Genomic DNA, 9,941 nt, shown 5'->3' with positions numbered 1-9,941 from the left:
TTTTATCCATCTCTCTTATTACCAAACCCCATACAACTCTTTTACTCATATTTTATTACTTTCTTTTATGTTTTGGTCCCACAACTCTTTATTTAAACCCTAATAATTCATTCCTCTCCCCTATCATCAACCGCACCAATATCCTTTATTCATTTTTAATAGTATCGTGCCAAAGACAAAGGGGAATATTATAGCGAATAGGAGGGAGTATTTAGTAGTAATTGCCGGAAATGTGTTAGAACATATTTCTTCATCCCATACAATCCCCAATCAAACATGGCTTACCATCAACACCAACAACAACCAGTCAACCACCGCCGCAACAGCAGTACTACTACGTTGCACCAAACCCCTACCAAAACGGCGCCGTACCACCTAACGCCATCTTTGACGATCCTTAGGGTGTGCCTATTACTCAGACCATTTACCGAGACACACCTGCTCCTTTCTCTTGCGTTTTCTATGGATACTCTTCTCTCTCACACCTCATGTTTGTCTCCCTTCTTTTCATCTTTATCCCTCTTTCTCTCCACAATTTAATCTTTCTTAGTTTGTGTCCCGATTCGCTTAAATTAGTCTGAATTGTAGATCAGTGGTGGAGCGAGGGGTTGAAAACCTATTGAATTGCTAATTCGCTTCTAAAATTTTTAGTCTATATTTAGCCCTCCCAATTTCAAATCCTGGCGCCACTGCGCTCCAATTGTATGAGTTGTATGAGTGTTAGAGCGCTTGTTTGCAAATGAATAATTGTAATGTGCACCTTCTGTTCTGTTTATTTGTGATGATCTGATTCTATAAGATTATCCTCTGTCAGTGTTTGGGAGCTAGGAATTGATTTTTGTTACTTTTAATCTGTTTCATGAAATTGAATTGCTGGGACAAAATCACTGGTTTGTTATAATTAGAGATGAACGCTTTTTGAACTAACTTGGAATTCTAAGTAATTGGCCAATTCCATTGCCAAATCATGGGGTTTCTCAAACATTGAAATCAGCTCAATTCTGAAATTCACTTCCAATTCCGGGTTCAAACAAGGAATCGGTGAAGAAACCCTATCAACCCATGTGAGTGTCCCACATTTGATAAAAAAAAAAGAGAGTTTGCTACTTAATAAGCTAAGGGGCTACTCCCTCTATAGCCAATTGGTTTTAGAGTAGAACCTCATTGGGCTTATGAAGCGGACTCTCCCTCATACATTTTGGTGCGGTTCAGACCCGTTTACATGATTTAACAGAATCAAGTCACTCGCCTTTTGAGGGATCTATCGTATTTTCCTGCCAGCGCATATTGCCATTCTTGCATTTTTAATCTTCAGTGTCTTCCAATTTCGTGTCGTAGGAGCATTATCAGCATTGTTGGTGCCTCTTCGGAACTTTCATTATTCCGTTTTGTGGCTCTTGTCTTCCTGATTATTTGCTCAAAAAATTGTCAAACAGTCGTATAAATGATGAATACTCTCTCCGTCCCGGTCATTTGCTTACCATTGCTTTTGGCACAAAAATTAAGGAAAGGGGAGGGGACCATGTGAGGGTAGTGTTATTAGATGACAAGTGGACAATAATGAAATTGGATGATCAAATAACCTATTAGAGCAGGGGCGGAACCAGGAATCTAATCCACCTAGGGCTAAATTTCAAAATTTTATAAATTGATAACAATTTTTTTCCCTAATATATTACTCCCTCCTATTCACTATTTTCTTCCCTATTTCCTTAAACGGATTATTCAGGTTTTCTTCCCCTTTCTTATTTTGGAAACGTTTACTCTTATTTTATTCATCAATCTCTCATATCATCAAAACCCACCCAACACTTTACCCATATTTTATTACTTTCCTTAATGTTTTGGCCCCACAATTCCTTTTTAACTCCTAATTATTCATACCTCTTCCTTATCACCAAACCCCACCCAACCCTTTTACTCTTATTTTATTCCTCGCCTTAATACCTGTGCCCACAAACAAAGGGAAGAAAATAGAGACTAAGAGGGAGTATATATACAGTAAAATATAAGATATGATAAGTCGATAGTTTCTAAAAGTTGTAATGGATATTAAATTGGAATAACGTGTCACTTTTGTAATCTTTGATTGAAAAAAAAAAGTATTGTACACATGAATTTTTTGTTTAGTAGTGATATTATACTATATATTTAATGAAGCTAATTTATAATTGTTCTAACTATTTTAACAATAAATTATTTGAAATGATCCCCTAAATTTTTTTAGCGAAATTTATTTAAATTGGTGTACTTGTATTCCTATAAAAAAAAAAAGTAGATATTTTTGTTCTAACATATTGTAATGAAGTACATATATATTTAACTCGTCAGCCGTAAAATAATTGTCGATGGATAAAAAAGGAAAGAAAGTCAAAAACTATGAAAATGAGAAGACAAACATGAAACACCTATAACAAATACAACAAAGAAATTTCAACAAAAATATATCGAGTACAAGAAAGAATAATAATTAAAAAAATATCTGTTGTTACATGGAGGAATTGAGGCAGGTAGAAACAAATAAAAAAGGCAAAGTAAAGAAGGCTTCAACGTTAACATCAAAAGTTTAGTTCTCTATGTGATTCGAACACGGGAGGTTTGGGTAAAAACCAAGTATCAGACCACCAGACCACCTAGATAGTACTAATTCTCTAAAACTTGATATAGTATATATTTTTTTTCTAAAAACTACTCGGGCTTTAGCCCGAGTGCCTAGCCCTAGATCCGCCCCTGTATTAGAGGCATGCCTGTTATAGAAAGGTAAACAAATGAATGAGACGCCTTAAAATGGAGATCGTAAACAAATGACCGGGAAAGAGGGAGTACAATTCTTGCCGCAATTATCATTACAGGTGAATCGGAAACAAGCTCTTTGGGTTAGTACCATAGGGCCAAGGCTGCATATATTGCACTCCCCTTACCCGCAACATGTGTGAAAGCTTATGGGGCATGGGGTTAATGTTGTTGTTTGTTTGATGTCTTCATTTTGAACCTGTTGCTCTCCAATAAACATTTGTCGTATTCATTACATGCTTTCTCAACCAACCAACAGTTGGGAATGACATGAACTGCTTGGATAGGTTTGGATTAGGGTGTATGGCTTGTCCCCTGATGTTGCAGAATGCTGATTTGGGATGCATAGTAACCGTATGATTTTTTTTTTCCTTACAAGAACCAGGTCAAAGCCTAGTCTTGCAGCAGTTGTTGGTTGCATGATGCCAATGATGATAGGGTTTTGCTTTCTGTGCCCCTCAATGGATTGCCTCTGGCATAAGTATCATTACTGTCCTAGCTGTGGAGAAAAGGTATTTACTTCAATCCATATTACTACCTACGGAGTAATATTTTTGGTGTGTTCTGCTTGTGTCATCTTTATCCCTTGGACCCATTTGAGTTTTAGCATCAGCAAAATATTGTTCAGTACGGAATATTAATTTATTTCCAAGAACCAAGTAAGACAGTATCTTTTAGTTCTCAATCAGAGACATTAAAACTATAAGACATATCGGAATCCACCTTTTACCCTCATACGGGAGTATCACACTATCACTAATCAAAAAGTCTAAAATTGAGTCTCAGAAATCCAAGATTTGACTTCAGACTTCTGAAAATGTTGGATAAAGCTAAGTCTACAGCAAAGGCTTCAGGCCCTGGATTAAGTGTGTCAAAATGCGCCTTGCTATTCAGACTTTCAGTTTTGACATGAGATTTTGTATAGGTGGGAGAGTTTGAAAAATCAGATATGTGTGCGGCGATGGATCCACCAAATTGGGAGCAAAAGAGTTTTGCATTAACCGGCTAAAGCTGAGGCAATACCTGGCCCTGTGCGTGCTGTGTAACCTTCTCTTATTTCTGCATGCTTAGGTCTTCTATACAGTGATTGGATTGTATCATATGAGCGTACATGGAGTTTTGGAACACTTAAGCCGTTGGATGTGAGATTGTGAATGTACTAATTGAACTTGCGGTAACTACCTCTAGACGATTTGCCTGGTTCTAAATGTATTTCCAAATGGAACAGCTAATTATGGAGCATTGCGTCAAGTAATTTTGTTTTGCAAATCCTTCTATCAACCACCAATACGGCTCTCTGTTTTCTTCGATTGGTTAGACAAAAGTTACGGTTGTTTTGGTGCATACCCTTAGCTCCAAGATAGCTGGTCAATCTGCCATTCTAGTGCGGGCACGAGTGAGGAGAGAAATGATTTTCAAAACAGCTCAATTATTGAGCGTGAATATCCAATATTTGTCACTAAAATCATTAATTTTATCGGTCTTTTCAAAAAATTCGTCCAAATAAATCGTTCTAACGGGTTCTACATTACTACTTTAAAATTCGTAATTTATTTTTGCAATACATATTTTACTCATCTCAGTACATTTTGTGTTCAACTTTCCATTGCCTACCCCTGTCTAAAAACGTATTAGACATAATTCTCTCCATGGCTAACCTCTATCTCTTCTAAAAACAAGCCATTTTTTTTCAAACCAGGGGAGACCTCCTTACACCGCCAACAGGCTCGCGCCTCATATGGTGCACAGTGCAGGTCTGCCCTTCCAAAGATTAGTCTAGGACGACCCCGACTCCGGTTAACCCGGATATAGGACGGATCAGATGACTAATATGCTCATTCAAAAATCATATTTGCAAAATGCCTTACTAAGACAAATGGACCGCGTTATGCACCATAAACCTAACTCGGTAAATGGATGTTTAATTTCTGTCTTGCATTCAAATCAATCATAAATCCAACTCGACATCTTATATTTGATACTTGAATTAAATCAACCGACTTAGAAAGCTCTCACTTGTTAGGTTTAAATTATTGGATGCGCATTCATGCATTTAAACCGTTTTATCAACTTTTGCATTCAACCAACCAAGATCGATCAGTAGAGAGCGCTACATGGGGCGGATTGGGTGTCTGATTAAAGGGCTTCCTAATACGTACCTTCACCTCTTACTCAGAAACTTTGGATAGTGGACGACCTTATCCATGGCATACGAGAGTCATTCTAGAGATAGGATGCTAAAGAGGGACGATTCCTTATCTTTAGTACCTATGTCAAACACTGCTTTGTGCTTCGTTTGATCGAGGTATAAAGTGGATTCGAACGGGTTCCAAGCATCTCACAAATGCTTGGTGGCGACTCCGAACATCTCTAATCGTTTCGAGACCCTTGACGAGACGAAACCGACCGATCTAAAACGATCCGGTCGAATGCATTTTTACGCCGCCGAGCGTGGCTTTCAAAAGACCGCTGCCATCGTCCACAGATCGGCAGGGCATATGCCCCCTTTGTATTTCTCAAAAATTGCTAAACCGCTTACACAACTGTTGCTTAAGGATGCCCCCTTTGTATTTACTGACGAGTGTCTTTCTGCTTTCAACAGGTTAAAGCAGGCCTTGATTTCAGCACCGATTATTCAGCCTCCTAATTGGGAGTTTCCGTTTGAAATTATGTGCGATGCTAGTGACTATGCACTAGAAGCGGTGTTAGGCCGGCGGAAAGACAAGGCCCTGAATGCAATTTACTATGCGAGCCGAACTCTGGATGAGGCTCAAGTGAAGTACACCACTACTGAGAAGGAGCTGTTAGTTGTGGTTTATGCGCTGGAGAAATTTCGTTCTTATTTGATAGGGTAAGAAGTCACTGTTTTTACTGACCATGCAGCGCTGAGACACCTTCTTGCTAAGAAGGAAGCTAAACCACGATTGCTGAGATGGATACTTCTTCTTCAGGAATTTGATTTACAGATCACAGATAAGAAGGGTGCATAGAATGTAGTAGCTGATCATCTGTCACGATTATCGCAGCAGGAGGGAGAGGATTCTTTACCTATTGATGATTCTTTTCCAGACGATTCTTTATTTGCTATTTTTTCTAACACTAACCATGATCCATGGTATGCAAATTTGGCTAACTATGTTGTCAGTGGCGAGCTGCCACCCGATCTTTATTATCAGTAGAAGGAGCGTTTTCTCTATAATGCTAAGCAGTACTTCTGAGATGATCCTTATTTATTTAAGAAGTGTGCAGACGGTCTCTACAGACGGTGTATTCCGCAGTGGGAGACCAAGTCAATCTTAAAAGGCTGTCATTCATCTTCTTATGGTGGTCACCACGGTCTATCGCGTACCGTGGCTAAGGTACTTCAATCTGGTTTTTACTGGCCTACTTTATTTGCCGATGCTAAAGTGTTTGTTTCAGCTTGTGATTTTTGCCAACGCTCTGGGAATATATCTAAAAGACATGAGATGCCACAAAACGGCATCCTAGAGGTCGAGGTTTTTTATGTCTGGGGCATTGATTTTCAAGGACCATTCCTATCTAGTAAAGGTAACAGGTATATTTTGGTAGCAGTGGATTATGTGTATAAGTGGGTGGAAGCGATTGCTTCACCTAATTGTGATGCCAAGACCGTGATTAAGATGTTTAAAAAGATTATTTTTCCCCGATTTAGTGTCCTTAGGGTCGTCATTAGTGATGGGGGGAATGCACTTAAAGGAAAAGAAACTTACTTCTATATTGTCTAAATTCGGTGTCCAACATCGTCGTGGTTTGGGGTATCATCCCCAAACTAGTGGGCAGGTTGAGGTCTCTAATAGGGAACTAAAAGAGATTTTGGCTAAGGTAGTTTCTAAATCACGGAACGATTGGAGTCTTAAGTTTGATGACACATTATGGGCTTATCGGAATGCCTTTAAAACACCGATTGGTGCATCACCATATCGGTTGCTTTAAGGGAAGTCCTGTCATTTACCTGTTGAGTTAGAGTGTAAGGATTGGTGGGCTATTCGTGAATTAAACTTTGAACCTAAGTTATGCGGTCAGAATCGTTTATTGCAGTTAGATGAGCCGGAAGAATTTAGGCTAAATGCCTATGACAGCTCGCGCATTTATAAAGAGAAAACGAATAGATGGCACGACAAACGAATAATACCTCGAGAATTCCATGTCGGGAAGAAGGTGTTGCTATATAATGCTCGACTGCGCTTATTTCCTGGTAAGCTGAAGTCCAGGTGGAGTGACCCTTATACAGTGACTAGTGTCACCAAATTTGGGTCCGTTGAATTATAAAGTTCCGAGGGAAACAGGTTTAAAGAAAATGGGAAATATGTGAAGCATTACCATGAGGCAAATGATTTGGATGGCAAAGTTGAAGTTCTCTACTTCGACAATCCTAATGCACTAGAAAATTGAAGTCAGAAGGTCGTGCAGGACCTCCTAAACCTGCGCTATCCGGGAGGCAACCCAGCCTGTTTTTGTTGTAATTTTGTTTAAACTTTTTGAGTTGTTTTCGTGTGCTTAGATTCTAGTTTTCCAAACAATCGCTGAACATTTAAGTTATTTCGTTAGTTCCGTAGTATTTTTGCTACGTTTTGTAGGTTTCTCACGTGAACAGTTCGATCGAGAGCTTTGTTAACTCGATCGAACGCTTCTGATGCTTTTCCCTTCGATCGAAAACCTTCTCTCTTCGATCGAAGGCCTGTAAAAAAATCAGCCTTCTCGATCGACAACTTCTCCTTTTCGATCGAGGACTTCTGACACCTATCTTACTCGATCGAGTTCTTCTTCCCTTTCGATCGAGTGCTGTTGATATATCTCGCATGCTACGATGTTAATGGGTTATTTGCGACCTCCCATGTTCATGGTCGGTTTGGGGAGGTCCCTACTTCACGCTATATTGTAAGTTTTCCGAGTCCTACTCTCTTTTTCTCTTCAGTTTGCATTCCTTTTCCTGTTTTTGGTGCAATGAGGGCATTGTATGGTTTGGTTTGGGGAGATATGCATCCATATCTGTGTCTTCATATTGTTTTGTTGCATTTCAGTTTGCACGTACGTCTATCTATTTCTGCATGCATTGTTGCTTTAATTACGAAAATCTCATAAAATTCAAACAAATTCACGTTTAATTCTGCTTTTAGGTTGAGTCGGAACGTTAAACTTTTATGCTACTTTGAGTCTTTTACCCTTGCCTTGCATATTCTTAACATTCTGTTGGCGTGGTAATATGCATAATCGAAGAGTTTTTGGTTTAAACTCATCTGAACACATAGACTTGACTCTTATATTGGCAAGCTACATATGCATTCTAAGATTTAGAGCCTGATAAGCTGGTGACATTCATGACCAGTTTCATATAGCATGTGAATAGTACCTTCTATAAGGCATGTAACATCAATTTGCACGTGCATGACGCCCTTTTCTCGGTACCTATATGCATTCGGTTTGTGGTGGTGACACTCGTGGAGAGGTAACTTACAATCCCTTCTTTCATTACTACCCATAAACTTCACAATAGCCAAATATGCCTGATAAACCCCTTAACTACATCCAAACTTAGCTTGCCTTGTCAAGCTAGTTCCAGTGGTTTTTGCGGGTATGCTGTTACCCTTGTCTATTTGGCTCGCTTTGAAATAATTGAAGTTGGTGGTATGAACTGAAGAAATGAATTGAAAGAAAGAAAAATTGAAAAAGAAATACGAAAAAAGAAAAATATATATGCGAATGAGATTGTTGAATAGAACTCCCATGCTTATCATTACTTCTTATGGGGAGTCCTTCGTTGATGTGAGTGATGTTTTGCCACAATGGCACAGTCTTACATTTTGTATTGCGTGGTGAAGCGAGATGATCTTCTTATTTGGTTATGGTTGTACTGGATTGACTTTATCTCCACTTATCCAAATTCATTTTGCCCCTTTTTACCCAATAACCTCACCTCACATCATATGTAAGACCTCGGCGTATGTCTCGGTCCTGATTGGTTTGAATGCATATGTACGGTTGGTAGAAATCGATTTCAAGTCAGCTGCATGCATGCTCTTATAGGTCAAGTTAGGTAAGTGTCTCTACTTCTTTCTATCTCTTGCCAATATACTCACCTTGTGCTTAATTTGTGTGATGAGCGACCCGTGAAAGTCCGATATATATGAGTCTTGCAAGGTCGATGGTTCAATAGTTTGAAGCATTGATTTAATTCGTTTGAACTTACTTACCGCCACTCTGTTAGTTGCTGCATTAAATTGGCTTGGGTGGACAATTTGTAGCTGATGAGTTGGTCCCGTTCTGTTAGTTGTCTTTAGTTGCATTCATAGTTCGCTTGGGGACAAGCAAAGGTTTGGTTTGGGGAGATTTGATGCGTGTATTTTATATAAGGTTTTTACCCTATATTTACACGCATTTCTATGTTATTTATGTGGCATCCAGCTACAAATGCCCCTGAATAGTCTACTTTGGTTTGTCTTGTATTAATTGCAGGTATGAACCGGAAAGGAGCGAAATCAAGCCTGAACTTGTCCCAATCTCATGCATTTTGGAAAAGAAGGGATCGGAACTTGAAATTTGTCACATGGAGATGCGTGAATGGCTTCGAAAGGTGTTCAAGAAGTTAACCCATGCTGATATAGCTTGATCGACCCATTTGGCTACTTAAAATGGTCGATCGAATGCTTTATTCTCTTGGAATTCCTCGATCGAGTTCTGCCTTTTACTCGATCGAGATGATCGTTTATTGAAGTCCTCGATCGAGTACTTATGTTACTCGATCGATAAGTTTGCTGGGTTTTGTCTTTGATCGAGTGGTTTCATTTCACTCGATCGAGAGGTTTAGTCTTTTAGGCGGGTTTTGAGTTAATTTCGAGATTTCCTTTTGTATTTAGGAATAAATAAGAATGACGGTAGTCATTAGCTCTCTCTTCTTCTCTTCTTCGACTTCTCTCTCCTACTCTCTCTTAGAACTTTACATTTGAAAAACCTAATTCTCTATTGATCCTCCCTTGTAATTGGTACTCTCTACTCTTAATTAATTAATTACTTTTGCTCTATTGTTTTCGTTCCTCTAATCTCTCTACCCTTTTTGTTCTCTTCTTGATTTATCAATTATGTTTAATTCTTACAGTTTATGTATTGTTGTTGTTTATTCAATAATTATG

At 38.8% G+C, this 9,941-nt stretch overlaps 1 long non-coding RNA gene across 1 annotated transcript; it reads left to right on the top strand.

Moving 5' to 3' along the window:
* The first annotated feature begins 241 nt into the window (after window positions 1–241).
* Window positions 242–4,031, top strand: LOC141633730 (uncharacterized). The gene is made up of 3 exons (XR_012538506.1): window positions 242–490; window positions 3,179–3,305; window positions 3,719–4,031. It is a non-coding gene; the product is annotated as an uncharacterized LOC141633730 (long non-coding RNA).
* Window positions 4,032–9,941: the final 5,910 nt, after the last annotated feature.

The sequence above is a fragment of the Silene latifolia genome, chromosome Y (genome assembly GCF_048544455.1).
Source record: "Silene latifolia isolate original U9 population chromosome Y, ASM4854445v1, whole genome shotgun sequence".
Classification (NCBI taxonomy): domain Eukaryota; kingdom Viridiplantae; phylum Streptophyta; class Magnoliopsida; order Caryophyllales; family Caryophyllaceae; genus Silene; species Silene latifolia.
Note: the sequence above shows the minus strand (reverse complement) of the source record. Positions and strands in the feature narration are given on the sequence as shown.